Source organism: Ovis canadensis, chromosome 4, assembly GCF_042477335.2.
Source record: "Ovis canadensis isolate MfBH-ARS-UI-01 breed Bighorn chromosome 4, ARS-UI_OviCan_v2, whole genome shotgun sequence".
Taxonomy (NCBI): domain Eukaryota; kingdom Metazoa; phylum Chordata; class Mammalia; order Artiodactyla; family Bovidae; genus Ovis; species Ovis canadensis.
In genome coordinates, this window is record NC_091248.1 from 24,823,675 (window position 1) to 24,829,273 (window position 5,599).

The window sequence follows — 5,599 nt, forward strand, 5'->3', positions numbered from 1 at the left end:
TGAGGTAGAGCTTAAACTCAGAGCTAACTTTATTATTTATTTTTTTTCAGTTGAATGCTATTTTTTTATTTGTCATAAAAATATAAACTGGACAGCTTTTTGGATCTTTTAAAAATCGAGATTAATGTTTTTGCATGACTAACTGAGTCATTTATATCTTTAAATTTATATCAACATAAAGATTTCAGACTGTCCTTTTAGAAAATCAAATGCCTCTTAAAGCTTTAAAATCAAGATGTTTCTTATCTCACTTTGGCAAATAATATAGAAAAAGAAATGTAAAAATATGGAACGCCTCACGAATTTGCATGTCATCCTTGAGCAGGGGCCATGGTAATCTCTGTATCGTTCCAATTTTAGTATATGTGCTGTTGAAGTCAGCACAGAGCCAACTAGTATTCTACAAATCGGAGAGGACAAACCTAAAAGCCCTTCCTCCTTATTTTAGGAGCGTGTGTGTGTATATATATACACACACATATGTTTTCAAACATTTGTTACTACTTAAAATTATCATTTTATGTTTTCTAATTTAATTTTATTGTGGTAATAGAATGTGATCATTTGGAATTTATTGAGACTTGAAAGCTAACTAAACTGTGCTAGCTTTTTGTCTTTGTTTTATGTGCATTTCTAAAGAACATTTACTCTCTATTTTTGTTCGTTTGTTTTGCTTTGCTTTTTGGAGGCTTCTGTATATACCTGCGAAGTTTAAATCCTGACTTGTTTGTTCAAGTTACTCAATTTATCATATTCTGATACAGATTAGATAAAATCTTCCTCTATGACTGTGGTTTGTCAACATCATATTATATTTTAATGAGTTTTTTGCTTTTTGTATATACTTTAAATGCACACAAGTTGGTGGCTGTTGAATCTTCTTAGTGAAATGTTCTTTTTAATTGTGTATTTCTCTTTTTATCCACATTGTTGTCTTTTGCCTTAAATTCCATTTTATTTAACATTAATATTGCTACAATCACTTAGGAAAAAATTTGCTTGTATTTTTAAGTCTTTTTTAATATCTTTAACCTTTTAATGTCTTTCATTTGAAGTATGCCTCTCATAAACCATATATGGCTAACTTAAAAAAAAAAACTGAGGATCTTTGTACTTTAATAGTGAGTTCATTCTCTTTAGGTATATTGTGATGATTGATCTATTTAATCTTAGGAAATGGCAACCCACTCCAGTATTCTTGCCTGGAGAATCCCATGGATGGAGGAGCTTGGTGGGCTACAGTCCACGGGTCACAGAGTCGGACACGACTGAGCGACTTCACTTTCACTTTCTTTCCACTACATAATTTACAGTTATTTACTGTTTATTTTTTACAGTTTCTTTTTCCTTAAGATCTATTGGATTGATTTTTTTTTTAGTTATTTGAATGTTGAGTTTTCTAAAAAATTTATTTATTTTAATTGGAGGCTAATTACTTTGCAATATTGTAGTGGTTTTTGCCAAATGTTGACATGAATCAGCCATGAGTATACATGTATCCCCCATCCTGAACCCCCCTCCTACCTCCCTCCCCATCCCATTGCTCTGGGTCATCCCAGCGCACCAGCCCTGAGCACCCTGTCTCATGCATCGAAATTGGACCGGCAATCCACTTCACATATGATAATATACATGTTTCAACGCTACCCTCTCAAATCATCCCACCCTCACTTTCTCCCACAGAGTCCAAAAGACTGTTCTTTACATCTGTGTCTCTTTTGCTGTCTCGCATATAGGGTCATCATTACCATCTTTCTAAATCCCATATATTTGCATTACTATACTGTATTGGTGTTTTTCTTTCTGACTTACTTCACTCTTCATAATAGGCTCCAGTTTCATCCACCTCATTAGAACTGATTCAAATGCATTTTTTTAATGGCTGAGTAATACTTCATTGTGTACCACAGCTTTCTTATCCATTCATCTGCTGATGGACATCTAGGCTGCTTCCATGTCCTGGCTATTATAAACAGTGCTGTGATGAACATTGGGGTACACGTGTCTCTTTCAATTCTGGTTTCCTTGGTGTGTATGCCCAGCAGTGGGATTGCTGGGTCGTATGGCAGTTCTATTTCCAGTTTTTTGAGGAACCTCCACACTGTTTTCCATAGCGGCTGTACCAGTTTGCATTCCCACCAACAGTGTCAGTGGGTTCCCTTTTCTCCACACCCTCTCCAGCATTTATTGTTTGTAGACTTTTTGATAGCAGCCATCCTGACTGGTGTGAAATGGTACCTCATTGTGGTTTTGATTTGCGTTTCTCTGATAATGAGTGATGTTGAGCATCTTTTCATGTGTTTGGTAGCCATCTATATGTCTTCTTTGGAGCAATGTCTGTTTAGTTCTTTGGCTCATTTTTTGATTGGGTCGTTTATTTTTCTGGAATTGAGCTGCAGGAGCTGCTTGTATATTTTTGAGATTAGTTGTTTGTCAGTTGCTTCGTTTGCTATTATTTTCTCCCATTCTGAAGGCTGTCTTTTCACCTTGCTTATAGTTTCCTTCGGTGTGCAAAAGCTTTTAAGTTTAATTAGGTCCCATTTGTTAATTTTTGCTTTTATTTCCATTACTCTGGGAGGCGGATCATAGAGGATCCTGCTGTGATTTATGGGATTGACATATTTTAAAAATTCTTTTCTCTACCGTTTTAGGATACATTGTATTCCTGTTTTTCTTTTACATATTGTCTTTTAGCTATTTTTTATTAGGGAAAATCATTCAAATATATAAATAAATAGATAATGATCTGTATGCCCACCTCCCAGTTTTAAGAAGTTTTAACCACCCTAACATTCAGCTGGAACTGCTTTGGATTTATTAAATAAGAAAGAAAATTATAGATTCAGTTGAGGCCCCTGTGTACCCCTCAACCTCATTTTACTCTCTCCCTCTTGACAGTTAACCTCTACCATGAATATTGGTATTTTATTTGATATTTATTAATTTGATATTTATTAATTCTACATATGTTTTAAAATTTTATTCTATATTTTCTGGCTAAACAATATAGTTCAATAGTTTTAAATGTTTTTCTGGTTAGAATGTTTATATAAATAATGTTACTTTCTTATCAACATTATACTTTTGACATTCATTCACACTGATTCACATATATCTGATTCATCCTTTTAATTTCTGTATTCCATTGACATCTCTATCTATCTGTCTATTTCTTTCCCTTTTCCTACCCATTCTCCTATTGATGGATAGTAAATTTTTTCCTCAGTTTCCCTTATTTCAAGCAACATTAGAATAGTGTTCTTTTACATTCCTCCATGTGTGTATAAGAATGTCTTCACAGCAACTTTGAATTTTTGTTTTCATATCCCATATTCTTGCCTGGAGAATCCCATAGACAGAGGAACCTTGTGGGCTACAGTCCATGGGGTTGCAAGAGTCGGACATGACTGAGTGACTTTCACTTTCACATCCCCTAAAAAATTCTTGACAAATGATGTCATTCCTTGCACACTTTAAAGATAATATTTAATCAGAAATCAACACATTGTAAAGCAATTATCCTCCAGTTAAAAATTAAAATAAAAATTTAAAAATATAACATTTTTTCATTTCAAATTTGAGTAGTGAAAAAGTATGTGATTTCTGGTTCATTGTAAATATTATTTTTAAATGCAGCTACTTGTTCAGTTGAAGGAAAGAAGGGAATTGCCCACAGAAGTTGCTGCCACATGTTGATATTTCTTTTTGGAAAAAGCCTAATATTCAAGTCGATTTTTGTGGGTTGAAACTACTAAAGAAAGAAAACAAAGTTGCCTGAAGCAAAAGACCAAAACAGTCTTTTGGTAATCCCACATCCGGGGAGATCCTACTCTTCGGAGAATGCAGAATGTAAAAATAAATGAAAAGTATCTCTGGACAGGTAGAAAGCTCACTGTTGTGAGAACGTCCTTCCAAATAGAGATGAGCTTGGAATCTTGGAGAACTAAAGCAAAATCAATGGGTTTCTCCCCTTCTGCCCAGAATGCTCCCCACTCACAATGGGAAAGCCATTGGGAAGGCAAAGGAGATTATCGTGGAGATTCATCTTGATTCGAAGGTGGGTGCCTTATTCATAGGTACAGTGCCCTTCTTGCAGCTGAGTGGTTTACTTCTTGACAAGACACATTTAGGATCACCATTTGCTCAAGTTTACTAGCAGACATTATGCAGAAATTATTTCTGGCTATAAAAACATGCCTGATTTATGTACATAGCAGAGCCCCGTAAGTATGACTGTTACAATGGCAATAGACAGTGTTTAAGTTCTAACAGTCTCCCTATGAGCATTTATGAACATCATTCATTTCAAAACAGACAGAGAAGAGTTAGTGAATTGGAAGATGTCAGACAGAAGAAGAATTTTTTTATTTTGCTTTCCACACCAAACAGTTTGCTTATAACACATCTCAAACATTTCAGCATGGGAAGCGGAAGAGCTGTGACTTAGTGGCATTTGGATTCCAGTGGGCTTGAGGGGACATTTGTTTTTGTCTTTTCCTTATCATGGGGGCAACTGTCATTCAGAGCCCCAGTGTTTTCATCAGAAAAATGGGGATGCTATTTTAAAGCTCAAGTAAGGTATTTGGGGTTGTGCTTTGTGAATAGTAAATTTGACAGGCAATCATCAATATAAAGAAACATCCAAAGCTCTTATATGGTAGTCTGAAATTATAATTGTTCTTTTTTTCTCCTTGAACTCACATTTCTATTCCACTCCTCAGAGATTTATCCTAATAAATTTTTGATGTCCGAAAAATATTTTCTCAATTGCCTTATATTTCTCTACAATAAAATATGTCTCAAAAATTTTAAACTTTTTTTTTCTCTGAGACCAAAAGACTCAGAAAATTAAAATATTTTATTCTGAATTATTAGCACTATCATTAGCAGTACAAAACTGGTCAAGGCATATAATTATTTTGGCAAATAGTTATTAAGCATAAATGTTAAATTTTTATTAGAAATGTATTTGATAAAATATATCTGATGGTTTCTTCAGTTTATATAGCCATCAAAAAAGAATAGTTATTGCTAGAAATATATGAATTCAGCCTCAATTTTGCCCCTGATTTTTATTGCTATGGGCTTTCCCTTGTGGCTCAGCTGGTAAAGAATCCACCTGCAATGTGGGAGACTTGGGTTCGATCCCTGGGTTGAGAAGATCCCCTGGAGAAGGGAAAGGCTACCCACTCCAGTATTCTGGCCTGGAGAATTCCATGGACTATACAGTCCATGGGGTCGCAAAGAGTCAGACATGACTGAACAACTTTCACTTCACTTTATTGTTATAGTTGAAGCTGCTGAAAAATCTTGTTCACATTTTAAAAATGAATGGAAATGGAGTATTTTGTTAAAACTATGTCAATTATTTGAACTTATGATGAGTTATACTATAAAATTATGTAATCATCTATCATAAAAGTTAATGATCTGGCAACTCGATTATGTCTGTATTCAGTTTTATAGAATGCAAAGATTTGGAAACCACTTGCAAAATATTTTGTTATATGATATTATATTATAGTCAGTCACTTTCTCAGTTTCTGGGAAATGTACCAAAAAGGTTAGCAGTCCAATGGAAAAACTATTAATTGTATTT

General features: G+C 34.3%; 1 non-coding gene across 1 annotated transcript; it reads right to left on the reverse strand.

Moving 5' to 3' along the window:
* Nucleotides 1-280: 280 nt before the first annotated feature.
* On the reverse strand, nucleotides 281-384 carry LOC138439965 (U6 spliceosomal RNA). Its single transcript, XR_011256903.1, has one exon. It is a non-coding gene; the product is annotated as a U6 spliceosomal RNA (small nuclear RNA).
* Nucleotides 385-5,599: the final 5,215 nt, after the last annotated feature.